Here is an 18248-nt window from a genome sequence, read left to right on the forward strand (position 1 = left end):
TGGCAACAGAACCGCTTTAATCAAAACAGTGTAGAAACCCATGAGGAGAAAGGATGCAACCAGGAGGGAGGGGGCTCTTATTTGCATCTGTTTAGCATGCAAGCAGCAGGCGGGGCTTAATTCTCTTTTACTCTGGTTTCCCATGAAAAGAGAAAATGCAAAAGTCACCATATTTTATTAAAATAGTTAAAATAGGAGTTCTGACAAAAGACTACTCTGTCTTCAGGGAAGCATGAGCCTCGTGGCATTTAAAGACACATCCGTTTCACACATTTGATAGGCACTGAATGTGTTTTTAACTGTAAAGCTTTGCCTGTACCAACGGCATGACCATTATCGATTTCATCAGCTAAAGCTCTGATTTTTATATACATGCATCTACACAGACACAAACACGCATATATATGTAATTTACCACTCCTGTGACCTGGTAAAAGCTCTACTGTGAGCACATTGTGCTCGTACCAAGGCAACTTACACCGACGTGTTTCTCCCCTTCTCTTACTCCCGCTACCTCAAGACCCCTACCCACCTTCCACTGCTCAATTTTTAAACTTTGAATCTGTGAGACAAGAGAGACAAAGTTTTGATGGCATATTTCAGGCCTTTCTACAAAGCATAAACTAAAAAAAGAAAAAAAAAAAGGCAGGGGGGAAACAAGCACAGACTTTCCTCCTCCTTGAAAGTTTATTTTTATTCTGAATAAGAAAAAGAAATCCCTTCTTAAAATAAAACGAACAATCAGCATTTCCAGGGACAGGAAAAGGCACTATAGTATTATATACACTACCCAAGCTGACCAAAAAAAAAAAAAAAAAAAGATTAAAAATCTGGCTCCGTCCCAAGGCATCCAGACACAATTTTGTGCCAGCACATACATAACAAAAATATTTCTGCATTCAGGATGTTCAAGCACATTTCTTGCATTTACACCTGGAAAGCTAACTACTAAAAAATCATGGGCTGTGTTCGGCATTGACTATAAGGAAATGGCCAGTCCCAGACCAACAGATCCCTCACATGTTCAAAGTGAAGTATATGCTTACATACTTTTCTTGATCTAGACCATAAACTGCAGAACAGAAAATCCCTCATAAAGCATATTAAAAACAGGATAATGAAGACAACCTATAAAACTATCCTGCTGTTCTTCACCTCTTCAATATTTCAGCTGCCTGCAATGTAAGCAGAGAGTTCCCACCACACAGAGCACTCCCCAGTATTACACATCTTCAGTGATATAACATGTTCTGTCTTTTAAAGCCGACATAAATACTCTTGGAGGCATCACATGTTCATATTATTGTGAAATTAAATATACACAGACACTATTAGTTGGCAGATAGACACCAAAATGTCAATTATACTACTCAGTGTGCTTAAACCAGCAGGCTAGGCAAAAGGAGATTATTCACTAGGTAGTCAAACGTAAAAAAAGGCCAGACATTTCATTCTGTCTCTGTGTTTCACAAAGGGGTCAGCGATTTGTAAATTTTAAATGCAACACTTAAGCAGTTTTGCAGACTAAAAAAACCCTCACATCCTTTGATGATATCCCTCGGTGCTTCTCTGCAATAAAACAGTTTAAAAGTGATTTTGCTGTCACACAAGCTTTTATACTTTAGCTTCTCTAAAATTTAAGAATTCTGAAAGCCAAGTAAAACCGATTATAAACATTCCTGTATTTTACTTCCTTATTAAATCTTCCCGAGAGAAACAGTAAACATAAACACAAGTATTTTTCAGAGGAGTCACCCAGGTACCAATCTTAAAATCTTCAGAAAGCAGTTGCTTTGCTGAAAAAGTATAAAAAACATGGGCTGCATAATTATAGTCCGGTGCAATGACAGTCTTCCTGTTCTTCCAAGTAGCACGTAGAAATTTCTGCTTTAAAAATATACATAAGAAAGTTGTAGAGATTCTCAAAAACTACAATTATAATATTAAATATTAATTTCTGATCTGCATTTGCATACTTCTAAGAAAAGTACTTGGTGTCACCTATGCTATTTATCTAAAAACATTCCAACACAGGCATTATCTTTACTTTCTGAGAAACACTCTCCTAAATTGATAGACAAAGTTTAACTTAATGAACTCTGCTCAACAACAGCAGAAAAAAAATAGTAACACTTCTCATCAGTAATAAGCATTCCAAGCCCTTAAAAAAAAAAGAAAATCACTGCAAGAAGCATTGTATTACAAGAAGCAATCATAAAACCATGCAGTAAGTCAGTATGGGTGCAGAAGGCGAGTATTTCATTAGATAACAGAACAGATGCAAGTCTTATGCTTTCAAATGGTCATTACAGAAAGAGGTTTTTATCAAATAATTAAATACCTGGGCAGGGGAATTTTAAAGATTCACCGGATCTTCCCTGTGTCTGAATCCTGCTGGAAATGCACAACTCAGATCTCTCTCTAAACAGACATTACTAGTCACACTCTTAGCAATGTCACAAAATGGTAGGGTGTTTCACTGATTAATTAGCTAACTGAATAATTAAAAACATTAAATTCCTGTTTTTCAAATAATAATTCAAGTGCTTTCCTTTACATATACCACATGACAGAGTACATTCTGCTTGACCATCCATCAGAGAACAGGCAGGCACGTTAAAATAATTCTATTTAGAACTGAAGGATAAGGATTAATTTATGATCTTAAATTCTGGCTGATTTCAGGGTTAGATCAAACATCTATGCCTTACTGCTGTTGTCACAAGCCTCGTCCCTGTCCAAACAGAGCTGCAAGTTAGTAGAAAGGCAGTTGCAGCAGGAACTGGGTCAACAGATTTGGCTGAAGAAATCCTCACTGCTAGAAGAAAAAAATAAATAAAAATCAGGAGAATGACAAAACTAAAATGCTGCTTGGGGCCTGTTCACCCAGTTAGCAACACACAACTTGCCACTTGAGAACAGATTTCGTACCTACAAGGAAAGATGTTTGAGGGAGTCTTTCGTGCCTGCATCTCAGGGGAGGAAGTTGCCTTTAAAAATACTTTGTTTTGACTCTCCCTAAGGAGTATTAGAACTGTATATATCATTTATTTTAGTGTTTTTGTCCATCAGGTCCTACAAACAAAGGTCTTATTTGTGAGCTGTACAACACTTACACCAGTGAGCAATTACTCATGCAATTAGTCCCAATGAAGTCAGAAGACTGAGAAAGAAATTGCTTGCCAACCTAAGGGTTGCACAATCAGAAAAAAAAAATTATAACAAAAACACGGAGGCAGACAAATTGCATCTGACAAAAACTACAATCAAGAAATAGCTGGTGACAGATTGTTATTTAAGTAGAAGGAAGTGATTTAAACAGTCAGGAGCAGTTGTAATAAGATTATACGATTCTCTATTAAGATTCTTAAAATGTCTTTGTTCTAGCAAAGCTATGAAAAGACCATTGCCCTTGTAAAGGTTCAGAAACTACTGAACTGATGTTAAGTCTAGAAATCAGTATTATTTCAAAGCGAGCAAAGAAAAAACTGTAAAAGAACATCCCTGACATCATTAGCACCTTTGTCGCCCATGCTGACACTTTTAACTAGCACGGGTACAACGTATACTACAGCCATTTCTCAGTGGCAAAACTCAACCACAGAGAACAGACCCAACAAACAGAAGTACAGAGCTCGCTCTGCTTGGGTTTCAGCTTTTTAAATAATGAAAACGAGCGGTTTGATTTTAGAAGACATTACATTATGTAAGTGACATCTTCAGAACTGCATGAAAGTCTCTATAAGGTTATACTGCAGGGAGATTAAATCAACGTCTGGTTGCTGAATTTCTCTAGAGAAACAGATGTGGCATTTTAGTGATGACCCACAGACTCCACTGTCTATCTTTAAGTAGTCACTCCTAGAACGACAGGCTCAAAAATTGGCCATAACTACTGCTACACTGAAAAACAAACAAGGCAAGTGAGTCTTCTGATTTCTATCTTGAAGGACAGACATAAAACATCTCTAGGTAAGGTGCCTGGCATGTTGTTAAACTAATAAGCAGCTTTGAACTTAAAAAAAAAAAAAAAAAATTATTAGTTAATTTGTAAAAGTATTGTTCATTAAGTGCTGCACTATAAGCATAAAAGAGCAAATGATTTACAGATTAATACTTTACTATAAGGGATAAGAACAGAAATTTCCATTGAAAAAGAACATCCACCAAAACATTGGGTCTAAAGGTGATCAAATCCGAGCCACAGGAAACATGTATGTGACCCGACCGGAGCAAGGAACCAGGACTGCTATTCAAATAAGCACTAAAACAGATGTATACATGTGCAAAGTACAAGGTAATTATGAGGGCGAGAAAGTAGGAGGAAACAGAAAGAAGTCTAAAAGACAAAAGACAGGTTTGTACCATGTCTACAGAACCAGATTGCATTCAGGTGTTCTCCTGTCTGGGTCACTCTCCAAAACTCTTCTAGTTCTCATGCCTTGTACATTTAGTATTTATTACACAGTTACATGACAGAAGACTCAGCAACTGTAGACAACATTAATAAAACAGCACTTGGAGGAAAGACAGGAGCAGTCAACAATGTGGAAGAAAACTGCAGAGGTCGCATGCGAAAATTTCAACTAATTACTTTAGGCAGCTCGGGGAGCTATACTCCTAACCCTGGAAGGAGAACTATTACTTGAAAATAAGTTCTATGCATCAGGACAACGAAACATACCGAGTTTGAGATTCTTTAAAACTTTACCCAGCCACCTCCACCATAAAACTTAGATAAGGGGAGCCTCCAACGCAGAGACGTGTCCCATTCTGGGCTGGGACTGGTTTTACCCAGTCACACTGCTAGAGCCAGCTGCGCTTACACTGCCAGTGGGGACCTGTTCCTGCCTGAGCTCTCCTCTGCTCCGTACTCATGTTTCCCCACCTGGAAAGAGCTGGCTTTTTCAAGTCAGTGTGCAAGCCGAGGCATAGGCAGTGTGAACAGACCACGTCTGACCTTGAACGCAAATTCAAGGCACCAGTTAGAGGCATTTATGTTTACAGCCTTGGGTGACGTGAAAACAGATATACACACTATTAACAATTAACGCGGTACAGGCCATTAGTTCCGAGATCAATTTTTAAGTTCAATTTTTGTAACACTACCAAAAAAATTGAGATAAAAAATTATCTACACAGAGGAAAAGCATTTCACTAAACACAGTGATTCAAAGTCATATTCCCATATAAAAATGCACAATAGTAAATTACAAACCCAATTCTGGTAAATATCTCCAGTTGCCAGTGACATTGCAACTAGCAAACACAAAATACTTTCATACTAAATTTCTACTTAGTATAATCATTCATACAAACTCCACTATTAGATATTTACATGCATTTAACTTCTTGTGGTAACTCCAAACATACATACTACAGTTTGAAGGAACTCAATCTGGGTAATTTAAGCTACTCTCTCCTTAAAAACTGCCTACAACCTCTAGTTACCTACAAAACACACCTTAGAACTGTTTGATCCAACTATTTCGCCTTTTATCAATAGTTTGGAGCACTGTCATAAAATCAACCGAATCCCAAATTTGAAAACCAAAGACAAAACTGTTACTTGCAAAATTATAAATAAGCAGCACCCGCTTTTCTGTAGCTTTCCAACTCCTGCACCACTCACCAAGCAGCTCCACTGCGACAACCACCTAGTTCTAGATTCATCCTGAAGCTTACAGTCTCTGAATTCACTTATTCTGACATACAAGCATTCTAAATTCCACCCCACCCCACCCCCCCAAAAGAATAGGAAAGCAATTCTGTAAAAGCCCCACCTAAACTGACTAATTCTGTGACTTTTTATGGTCTGCTATTCAGCATATACCAGTATGTAGCCAAACTGAAGTATACCAATGCTAGCAGACCTACAATTAGACCTAGCAGGTTTTATTCTAGAGGACAGCATACATGTTGTTCTCCTCCACGGTGTCTCATGCCTTCTTAATGAGCAGCCAGGCTACTGAAATACACAAAAAAACCTGCTGTTCTTTGAAGCACTTAAGACAGCAGGATACTAGTACGTTTCGATACTTTCCCTGCACAGATCAGAGCAAGGCAAAGTGGAAAAAGAACATTACAGACATTCATACAAACCAGCCACCTTTCATTTTCTATTAGCAAGATCCCCAGAGACAATTTAGCGCTCTGCAAATATGGCACTGGAAGACTGGAAAGTTGCTTCCTGAGTACCAGTCATTAAATAACGATTTTAGAATAACTTATATTCTTCTAGACCAGGCAAAACCAATAGCCATTTCCCCATCCTACGTACGAGACCTTAGAAAAGCAAGATCATGAATATCATAATTACACTGTAATATATTTCTCCTAAAACAGATTATAATTTAACGATTTCTCTCTCAAATAAAAAAAATCAAAACACCAATTTCTGTATCAAGAAAGACTATCAGCATTTTTATGAAGTAACAAATTAGGCTTTTGGCATTTCACAGCAGCAATCCAAGATTTGAGGCTTCTTAAAAGCTCCAAGTTTTAAAGCAATCAAATGGCTGACAGCTGGAACAAAATTAGCATGATTAACCAGTTATGTAAATAATGATGCGGTCAGTACAAGCTGAATTCATTTATGCTCATTGCATTATACAGCACTGCTTGCACTGGACATCAGATGTTTGTCAACTATTCATTAAAAATGACTGTAGGAATAATGGACGTGAAAAACAACATGAACGTTACCATCCAGGCTACGCAACAGCCAGGTCTCGGATACCTCTTCTCCTATTAGGACAGGACCACCAGGTAACTCACAAATAGGACTTTTCTTGCCCAAATATTATCCAACGCTACTTAGCTCCTACCTAGGGAACAGGTCAATTATTTTTTTTTTCTAAAGAGAGAGCTCCATCCTGTTAGTATCTCATTATATTTCATTTCTTAAAGGCAGATATTAGTTTTCATTGTCAGCGCATGTAAAAGTCAAGCTACCGTGTAGCAGAACTGTTGTCACAGCAGGATGATGTCACATAGTTACTTTATGGCATCAAGGAAGTTACAATCAGCACCCATAAGTCAAACTTCCTGAAGTATAACTTGCAGCCAATTCAGCCTTATCAGAATTCGTCTTCAGGAATGCATACTCATGGTTAATTTGTACTTGATAATTTTTGATAACATAGTTAAATATTTAATATATGGAAGATTATCTCTGAAACTCTATCTAGCTAGTTTACCATTACCTCGAGTTTATACAAGAAAATTTATCAAAAGTTTTGATTCTTTCCAATAAAACAGTATATACAAGTTTGTTCGAAAGTAACATATCCGACAATCAGCCAAGACAAACATATTTAGAAGTGTTTCCTAAATAAGCTGTATTTTGCTGAAGATATCACTACAATATTTTATATCTTTTAAATCAAAAATCATTCTAACATCCCATATTTTACATCCTAACAATCCAATTTTATACGACCTTGTCTCACACAAAACACAGCAACACACTGGAATTATGCAAGAGTTTCATATTACCATAAAGCATGTATTTCAGTGGAGAGAATAATAAAACTTAATCTTGTGGCCTGATTTGCATTTTGAACTCCTAAAGTCAGTCTCGACAGTCCATCACATCTGCAACACACCTTAACAACCTGAACAAGTATTTTAGGCCTCCTGTTGAAAATATATGCAAACGTATATAACTCAGGATATTTCCTTAGTAGATTAAGAAACAAACAGGTCCAATTCATGTAATTTTACATATAACTTAGCTTTTCAGATCAGTGATGATGCCATACTTAAGAACGGGGAGGGGGGAAGCATTACATACCCCTTGGCCAAATAAAACTTGAGACCAAACGTTATCAATATGCCTTATGGCTTTAAAATAGGAAACTTCCATTGTGGGTAGCCTGTGATAATTCTTGTTTCAATATGCTTCACCACAACAATAATGCTTGATATAACGCCGCATGCTGACTACCCAAGACCAATCTGTAGCATCAAAGGTACTGCAGGTAGAGATTGAAAAAAAAAAAATACAGATATATAAAAAAGAAACCCCCTAAAATAATTAAAAGCACTACTACACAGCTCGCAAAGCGACTATATTACTGAAAAAATAAATCCCACACCACCACCACCACCAAGGTTAGGAACACAGAGGCGAGGTGACGGACACGGCGAACCACCCGCCCCCGCCACGGCCCGCTGCCGGGCAGCCCCCCCGCCGGGCAGGCCGCCGCCATCCCCCGCAGCCCCAGCCCAGGTTGCTCCCAGGGACGCGGCCGGCCCCATCGGCCGGCACGGGAAGCCAGGCCCAAACTTTCAGCCGGCGGCGAAAACCCTTCCGGCGGCTGCAGGCCCCGAGCGGGACGGAGCCCGCACCCCGAGAGGCGAAGGGCCGGGGCCATCGTGTGCCCCCCCACCCCCGGCAGCACCGACCCGGCGGGTCCCGGAGGCGCGCTCCCTGCTCTCGCGGCCCCGCAGCCCGGCTGCCATGATGGGCAGTAACTGTTGCTGCCCACCCCACGGAGACAACAAAGGCCACCCCGGCCCCCCGCCGGGGCTGCCCCGCCGTCCGTCCCCCCCCAACCCCGCCGACCCCCGCCCCACCCCACCCCACCTGCCCCGGCCCCGCGGCCCCCAGCCGCCGCCCCAGCCCCGCAGCCGGCCGGCGGGCCCGCTCCTTCCCCACGGGGAGGCCCGGAGCCCCGGGGGGCCCTTCCCGCGCCCACCCCGCACCCCGCTGCTGAGGGGAAAGGCGGGGGGAGGCTCTTCCACGGCCGTCCGGCCGTCCCGCCCCAAGCACCCCGCGGCTCCCGGACTGACCTGGCGCTGCGTGCGGAGGGTGCGGGAGGAGCGGGGAAGGGGCCGCGGGAGGCGCGGAGGGGATGTCCCGGTGCCCGGCCGCCGCCGCCGCCTCTGGCTGGGTTTGACACCCACACGCACCATCCAACATGGCGGCGGCCGGGGGGAGGCGGTGGAGGAGGCGGAACCGGCGGCCGCGCGCGTCCCCGAGGCGCGTCCCCGGCCCGGGCGCGGCGAGGAGAAGGGCGGGGGGGGGAACAGCGGCCTCTGCCTCCGCCCGGGCAGCGCAGCGCGGCCCGGCCCCGCCGCCACTGCCCGCCGAGGGGGCAGCGCGCCGTCCCCTCCCTCCTCACCCGCCGCTGCCAGCACGGCCTCCGCCGGCCATGGCGGGTCTCCTCACAGACAGGCCCGCCGCCCCCTCGGCCCTCCCCGGCCGAGGAGGGTTAGGGGCAGGCGCCGGGGAGGAATAATGCAGGATCAGCCGCCGGGCAGCACCCCGGGAGAGGGCCCGGCTCCTGCGCGGGCCCATTGCCACAGCTGAGGGAAGGAAAACGCTTGGGAAGCCGAGGGGAGCCCCCTCCTCGCTCTCGTCTCCAAGGGGAAGCCGATTTCGGTGCAGGGAAGCCCAGCTTTGCAGGCAGGAGAGGGGATCCCCCAAAAAGCAGGGACCCGGGTGGGCTGCCAGGCCCCAAAGCGGCTCCCGTCACCTCACACAGCGCAAAGGCCCCCTCCCGCCAAAGACACCAATACAAAATAACAGCATTTATGGATCTGAGGACACTTTGGGATGGCGGGAGGGAGCTTTCTGGTCACCACAGTCGGTGATCAGAAGGGGAGCTCGGTGGAGACACACAAGCACGAACACGGCAGGAGGAGCCGGGCAGTCTGGGTGGGTTGGAGCACACGTCCTTCCCCTTGGGATAATGACTAAACGCGTGTCCGGGATCGCAGGTTGGAGGAGCTTAGTGGTCTCATTGTAGTTCTCCCTGAATATATTTGTTCCCATCGTAAAACCGGGAGACAATTCAAGGAAACGGGACATTGCTGTTTGGGAGACGGTTGGGGTTGGTGCGGGTCAGGGGAGAAGCTGGCTGACAGGACTCTGCTCGTATTACAGCTGGCTCCGGGTAGTGCTTCTGGTCATTTAAAACAGAAATTCTTGAGGAATCTTGCTTTACTAAAGCATAACAAAACAAAGTAAACTCGGAGCAGAATCCAGTTTATACGGTATTGCTTTTCAAGTGAAAGGGAGGTCAGGCCGAGTGCTGCAAACTTACAGCCCAGCCCTTTCTCCCATGGAGTCAGTAGCAAAATTCCCGCTGACCTCAATAGGAGACGGATTGAGGTTTAAATACGGAACGGGGACTGCAGTGAAACACCAAGTAAGCTGCATTAAAAGCAACTTGTTTAGAAGCGCTGCAAGTTCAAATGCTTTGAATACCATCTGGTAGCTGGGAAGCCAAGTCTTCTACAGCTAGCTGCAATGCTGGCTTAGCTGTTAACCTTGAACTAGGCAGAATTAAATTCTGGGTGAAAAAAAAATAAAGGGCCAGCAGGCATCTGAGGCTATCAGCAGGAGCCGAAAGAATACTTCCCTCTTTTCTTCTTTAGAAGAAAACAGCAATGATGGAAACCTAATGTTTCCGTGCACGTTCATTAATCCTAATGATTAGGTGCTGACAGCTCTAAAGAACAAGAAGAAAGCTCTTGGTTAAAATAAAATGGGAAGAACAAGATTGTTCCTGCTGCCTTCTCTCCTGCCTTCCTTCCAGGTCTGGGCAGACAACTCTCCGGAGCAGGAGGCGGCTTCCTTTCCGTTCCCAGCTCCATCCCAGGTGTCTCTGTCTACAGCGTAAGTGCACAAACCAACAAACCCAGAAAAGAGCTCCTACAGCTGGCATGCCTGTATCAACAAAACTGTATTTTCTATCAACCAGATCAAGCCACTTAATGCAAGCAAAACAAGCCAGCCAAGTAAAACTACACTTTTTTTTTATTACACCTGTGTTAATGCCTTAAATTGCAGTGTTCCTGCTACACTGGTCAGGTACCTGATCCATACAGCTACACCAACAGAGATTTCCCCAGGCTGCAAAGGGATGATCCCTTCTGGCAGTCCCCTGAGGACATCCCCAGTGAGCAGGGACTCGTGGCAGTGGATCTATGGCCTTTGTTTCATATTAGCAACAGGAGGTCACTGCTATTTGTCCTGTGATTTTAAACCCAGGAGCTAGTGTAGAAAGCTTTCCACCCCAGCGCTGCCCCATCCCTCTTTCGAGCAGGCTGTACCACACCTCGGATGTTGACCCGAGCCACTCAGTCAAATCATTCCCAGCCCACAACATTTCAGCTGCGTTGGCAGAGCCAGAGTTCAAGGCCATTATTTGCAATACGAGTTCAGCATCAGAAGCCGATAGCTGTGGCACCTCCCTGGTAGCTGCTCTGCAGCAGAGTAGCCCGCACGGAGAAAGCAGATGGCGGCAGCGAATCCGGCGAGTGGGAGTAGAGGGGCTGTAGCATGGCAAGGAGCAGGAGGATAACGAGCAGCGCTGCAGTGCCATGTCTGGTATGCAAGAGACTCTCCCAGCAAAGACGAGGCAGGCACAGCCTCCCCCAGCTCTGCCCGGCCACGGCTGCCCTCCCAACTAACCTAGCGAAGAGCGGCTGCCAGGAAGCCACAGGAGGGCCTGTTCCGCAGCCATAATGTGAATATCGCCCACACAGCAACTACCGCCACGTGGGGCTGAGCACACCACTAATTAGCTAATGAGTTTGTTCCGAATGTCTGGCCACGGTGTGAGTGACAACAGGAACTTGAAAAGCCCCAAACAATGACAAGTACATTGGTCTCTTCTTGCTGACCCCAGCCCCGCATTAACAAATAGGTCACAAACAACAGTGCTTTACAGTGATCTAATCCTCCAGCCATATGTCGGCTGACCGAAAAAACACAGAAAAAAAAAAGCTGCACAGAAAACGCCAAAAGGCCCTGCAAAATTTCTAAGGAAAACTTGATAAATATATCCCTGCAGTTTGAAATTTGATTTCCTCACTCTATTGTTTCTCATTTCCTGAGAGCTGGCTTGGTGGATCACATTTTCTGCTTCTGTCTCCAGTGCTTGTAACCAAACAAGACTGAATCTCATTATCCTGATGCATGGCTGTAGCTGTATGCAATCCGATCTCTAAATCACCATCATTTTTGCTCCATTACCGATTTTCCTTCCCACTCCTAACCTATAGGTCTTCAAAGGAATCAATTAAAAAACAGAGACTAGCATCATCTAATGAAGGTATGCTGAATGTTCAGCACTTAAGTCCATATTAAGTAGCCACGTAAGAACCTGCCTCGTGTCTCAGGAGGTTGGGCACCCTCCACTCACACTGACTCCAGTGGGAGCTGGCATTTCTCAGCCTCCTTGAGAAGCCACATGCTTCCATATGGGGTAAATAGGGATTTAAGTCCTTTAGTGCCCAATTTTGGAAATCTGCTAATTAAATGAGGATCTGGGCAAATGCAATCATTATTGTCCTTAGAGCCAAAGAAGCAAGATATTTCTCAAGAAGCACAGGCCCTCTTCTGAATATTCTGAGCTGTCTGCATGTTGCTGACAGTGATACAGAATATATTCAGATTCATACAAAGTGATGTTCACCCCAGGTTATTCCCTCCTGGATTCATGAATATTTCATTGAAATATGCAAAGTCTGAGTTACACTCTTGTCTGCTTTGATTAGACACATGGATCCACAGGGTCCGCAGCCCTACCACACATACAGGATTGCTCTGTAAGCCGAGGAGAACCAAAATAAAAGTTTAGTTCCCATCATATTTAGTTTGGTTCAGGCTATCTCTTCAAACATCTTTAAATAAATGTAGTTACAAGGAACAAAATCAGAAGGATGATGAATGGGGGAAGAGTACAGCCCAGTAAGCCTGTGCCTGAGTTCAGCTGGAATCGACCCAAGTTTGATCAGAATAGAGCATGCTTACAGCCACCGCGAGGGTTTTAGTTTCATTTGTGATGCAGACAAACTTGTGGAACTGTTTCCAATGCAAATGTTCATTTTGACAAGTTCAGAATTAACACACCTCTAATATGGGCTTTCAAAACAGACCTTTTCTGAACACGTTAGCAGATTCATGAAAAGAGGAGAGAGAATGCAAGCCCAGCACATTCTGGTTTTCTCAAAATGAATACACACTGACAGTGCAAGAGGCAGTGACATTTGAAATGTGCTTAGTTCTAGTAATTACCAAGTGTTGTGTTTCTTTAGAAGTTAGAGCCGTTCTCGTCTGCGGGCACCTTCCCTCATTCCTTTCTCCTTACTGCTCTGTAGGTGCAGTTTCTCCCCGTGCCACATCGAGAAGCCAAGGCTACTGCATTGCTTACATTAAATCCCACTAAAGCCTCAGGGTGAAATTCCACAACAGTTTTAATTGACCTAAGTCAGGGTGTTGTGGTTCCTGCCCTTCCTCCACCACCCATTCCCATTCCCTCCCTACCACCAACACTAGCTTATACCAGCTGTGGTGAAGACTAATGACTTTTTTTTTTGGAGGGGAAGAGTTACTTCTCAGCCAGTTTAGCTCCCTGAATCACCAGAAGGTCAGATGAGCACCCACATCAGCAGAAAGGAGGGGACAGGACCACTGCAAGGCCCCGCTGGCTGGTGAGGAGATATTTTTCTTGTTTAATAAGATACAATCAGCGCATTTGACCTAAAGAGCCTGGGTTTGCTGCTTGTTCCCAGGCTGGGAGCACTCGCCCATTGGGACCGTTTGCATAGTTTTGAGCGGCAGACTCAGGCCCAGGGTATTTGTAGCGAAGATGGGCACATTTAGTGTTACCATCTGGCTCCCCAAAGCAAGTCACCAAGTCAGAGCCTGTAAGCCCATGCTGGAGGACAAGGATTCCCTTGCGGTTGGTACAGTTTGTACAGTTTTGTCCCTCTTGACTTCCTCCTTGCCATGACGAGAGGACTTCCTGCCAGGAAGGAGCTGATGGACAACATCACCCATCAGAGTTCCTCTTCATCATTCCTGCAGCCACCCAAAGAATGTCACCCAAAGAGTCAGGCCCTCCCTTTCGCCTCAGGCCCATCCTCAGACCAATTGAGGCTTCATAACAACAGCCAAACCACAGCATGACTTGTGTTGTTGCACAAGGATCTCACGTGGCCAGGGACTATCCTCACTCCTCCCAGCTGTTTCTTACCTTGAGGGGAAACCGCCCTGTGGGGCTCATGATGAGGAAAGTATCAGGAGAACAAGAGGGGTGCTCCTGGCTCTGCGGCATCATCTGGAAATTGGGTCTCCTCTCCTCCTGGTGGGCTGGGACGGTGATTTAGGCTGGTCCTATCTGGCTGGAGAGGGAGGCAAAAGACTTTATACACTAATAGAAAGGGGCTGGGGAAGTGAAGCATACCTACAACCAAGCAGCCAACCAGTGGTCACGGCTGTCAGAGGACATGGTACACTCAACTACAAAGAGTTTCACATTTAAGCACAAAAATCCAGGGCCCATGAGAAAAGCACCACCTTGCCCACAGTCGGTAAGTCCAATGATTCATCTACCACTTACCTGGGAGTGGATCAGGGGTACCAAGACTGAAATCAGCATTATCACACCAGTGTGGGGCTCAAACATGGAGACTTGGGGCATCATCTGGTCACAGGAGCTTCCTTCATGCGTGCTCTGCTCCCAGAGCACCCAACAGTACGCCATGCCGGGCAGCACAGGCTGTCTGGAAAACCGCATCTGTTTATAACCCCAGGAACTAAGCTGTATAGCTACAATGTATGGCTACAGCCATGTTTAGCTCAAAAATTTCATAGTATTGCTCTCAGTCACAGTAGCAAAGACAAGACCCCTGAAGCAGACCAAGTACTGGAAGCATTTTGAGCTCTGTCTTTTAAACCAAGGGATTGGTAACACAGTGCTGCCATGTCCCTGGATTACAGCTGGATGCCCACCACTGATTATCACAGCTGAAGAGCTGGTAGTTTTTCCCCTTGACAGATGCAAACTGAGGGCTATTTGGTTTGTGTTTGCACAGCACCCAGCCAGTCACTTAATTACTTGGCCCAAATTCTAGGTTTCTGATTCCCACTTCTGCAAGTGACTTCCTCCGTTCCCAGGCTCACAAATCCCATTGCAACTTTCATATCTGCATTCATGGTCACAACTCTGAGCTTGTTGCTGCTGCCCCGTCACAAAGAGCATCTCATCCTCAACAGGGTTCTGCAGGTGTTTTCATAACGCAAAAAAACTAAACAGTGCAGAGCTGTAAATATATGGTCCCTGTGTGATCAACAGGCAGATTAAAAAATTCATCAGCTGGGCTGGAAGAGATTCATGACAAGCCATCAGGACTCCACAAAGCAAACGGCACAGCACTGCAGGCAAGAATTTCTCAGGAACATGTTCAATTCTAAGACTATCCAACCAAACCACTCCACGGATCAGTCCTGCTGAACAACTGCTCTGTGAGCTCCTCAAAACTAGAAGGCTTCCTTGGTTGAAGAAAAACATCCATCTTCAACGACAGCAGGTTTCAGGAGCTATTTGAGCATCTTGGCTAGTCAAGCAGGTTATAATTGGCTGTAATTAATACTCCTATGAGCTTCTACATTCTTATGGACTGAATGAAATGGAGAAATAAAGGATTGCTTTCTGACCTTGCCAACATTAGAGGAAGTCAAAGGAACCCATTCCCTTCTGATCTTTAGAAATCAAACATCTCTGTGATCAGAGAAGGTAAAAGGCAAACACCAGCGCTGCTGGGAACTGGCTGTGCACAGCCTTGTTTCTTCTGGGGCACAAACCACAACAGCCTCAACCTCAATCAAAAATAACTGCAAAGCAAGTTGCTACAGACAGTAGGTTTTCTATAACCCTCAAGAAGCCTCTTTTTATGCTTGCATGTCACTCGGAGCGTCTTGGGGGACCGGGGGGGTGCAAACCATGGCGCAGCCACAATAGATTTTAGCAATACTGAAAGTGGCCTTCGGTGAGATGCGTAAACTGAATAACCCAATCAGTAAGGGCGAGAGCCCAAATAAGCCTAAACTGCCCGATATATTGAAAATCCCACATCTGTCACCAGCGGGCCAGAAGAACAGTTCGTGACACCTGCACAGCTAAGCTTAAAAGCGCTCTACACTCAGCAGGATCTTAACCACTTGGAAAGGAAGAGCTGTGCTGTACAGATGATTTCCTCCGCTGAAGCCACCACTCTGACCCTCGGAAGAAAACCGACAAGACGCTTCCACGGAAACACCCTGCGTGTCTTGCTCTCCATTATTCTGCTTGCAGTCCTTCGTTAGAGGCACGTTGCAAGAAGTGGGTCTGCATCAGCTTTTCCAGCTTGCACTTGGTTATCATGAGAAAGAAACGTGAGACTCCAGGGGCTTCCCTCTGGGCAGGGCAAGACCTCCCGTTTTGCTGCGAGATCACAGCCTGGGGGGAGTCAGGAAACTGGAGAAGCTGTCATTTCAAGATACATCTTACAGACACAGCTCTGTTCAGGAAGTGTCCAAGCCCCACACTGCTGGCTCCTAGGAGAACCTAACAAGGAAATACGTGTCTGCTTACCCATTTCCAGTACTTGCCCTCCAGCATTCACTGTCGACCACTACTGGTGTTGTGATTCTGGACTGGACACCTTTGGTTTTAAGCAGGACGGATGCTCTTATCTTCCCACACGCTGGCTGCCAGCTCTGCACTTCAAACCTGCATGGATGTCATCTTTGAAAGCAGAGGCTAAGCGCAGCACTCGCATACTGTTTCTCAGCTCTCCTGAATGGGCTGTCACAGGTTTCTCCCAAAAGTTCCATCCCTGTATGCCCTTCCCCAGACTCTCCATTAACCAGCATGTTTTTACACCCTCGAGGCTAAAGCCTCTACTAAGCCTTATAGGTAGGTGGCATGCTTTTTAAGCCTTCAGCACCCAGGGGTACTCAGGGCCTGTCCTACACAGGTAGATTTAAACATATGCTAAAATGATTTACTGAACTAGTAAATGTCTCTGCCCTGGGGAGCCAAGAACAGCGCAGCTGCACTGCTGATCCCAGCTGAGGAAGATATCCCAGCAGATACCAGCTTGGGCTGCAGACCTCGAGTTAATTCCCTGGTCTCCAGAGGGAGAAAACACAGGTGCCCAGGCTGGAGAGGGGCTGTAGCCATTTCCCAAGCTGTTTTTAAGGGTCTCCCAGAAATAACTCCAGCCCTTTGTGCCCAGTGCACTCAGTGCTGGCTGTTCCTGCTGCTCCACAGGTTCCCCGAGCTCCTCCAGCCACCTCACGGTGCCTCTTCTTCCTCCACAGCACTGCTGGCAAAGGGCAGCAGTCAGCCCCGCTCTCCTGCACGCTGCCCTCCGCTCTGCCTGATCTGCTTGGAGCTGGCACTTGCCCAAGGGCTCATCTGAGCCCTTGCAAGGAATCGGGTGCCCCGTGGTGCCTCCAGCCCCTTGCTCCCAGGCAAGTCCAGAGAGGCCGAAGTCCCAGCCCCTGCAGCTGGGAGGACCACCAGGGCCACTCAGCATGATGCACTCAGGAGCCCCCTCCCAAATGCTTCTCCAGCACAGCAGGACACCATTGTGTGACATTAATATGACGAGACAACATGTGGACATAACACACCGTTACATCCCGCTGCCACCTAATCGTTAGCTCCACAAGCTGGCAAGGCACTTGGACACGCAAAGCCTGTAACGACCAAGACTCTCAGCCAGCCACAGCTCCCCAGCAAAGCCCCGAAGCCAGCAAAACCCAAACCCAGTTCCTCTTTCAGCCTGAGAGAAGAAAGGAAGGAGGAAAGGACGACAACAAATCTGCATTTCAGATGCTTGCTGAAAGGAACACTTTATAGAAACACAGACATATTTTCCTATATACTTTGCTGGATATTGCAAGTGCATCTATATGTATGCATGTGCCATACCTACACGGGAAAGGTTTTTAGTACCTGTGCTAATGTTAGTGCCTTACCTCACGCAACCCACCAGCCCTGCTGGAGCCACGCTGCAGGGCGAGGCCAGCCATGCTGTTCCTTTGCCATCAGCTTCACGGGGAGGTGGCCCAGGTCCCCGGTTTCCCGGGGATCTCGTGAACTCTTTCATTGAAACAAATGCTGTCATTTCCAGCACTGCAGGAATGTTTCTAAAGAAAGCAGTGCCTCGACTTTCCATTTAAAATGAAGAATTGCCTTGTAGGAGCGCTGCACGTAGCATTTGCTAAGAGAGGCAGAAAGCAAGAGCATGCATCTTGGAGCTACCCCCTGAGCAGTTTTGCTTTAAAACAGACCAGATCCTGGTCTCATTTACACAGGCGGATATCTGGAGAGGCTTTAGTGAAATTACCCTGGATTTCCACAGCTGATGTGTCAGAAATCGCAATCCAACGCAGCCCCAGGGAAGAATGCATCAGTTTTATTGTGGCCTCCCCAAAATCTTTGCTCACTCTTTCCTCT

General features: G+C 45.8%; 1 protein-coding gene across 2 annotated transcripts in view; it reads right to left on the minus strand.

Moving 5' to 3' along the window:
* The window catches only part of EPN2 (epsin 2), a 47393-nt gene extending 38432 nt beyond the window's left edge, over window positions 1-8961 (minus strand). For both annotated transcript variants that reach the window (XM_075515715.1, XM_075515714.1), the window contains exon 1: window positions 8797-8961. The gene's annotated coding sequence lies outside the window, so the exon portion shown is untranslated. The remainder of the gene's footprint in view (window positions 1-8796) is intronic.
* Between the last annotated feature and the right edge of the window lie 9287 nt (window positions 8962-18248).

Source organism: Mycteria americana, chromosome 12, assembly GCF_035582795.1.
Source record: "Mycteria americana isolate JAX WOST 10 ecotype Jacksonville Zoo and Gardens chromosome 12, USCA_MyAme_1.0, whole genome shotgun sequence".
Lineage (NCBI taxonomy): Eukaryota > Metazoa > Chordata > Aves > Ciconiiformes > Ciconiidae > Mycteria > Mycteria americana.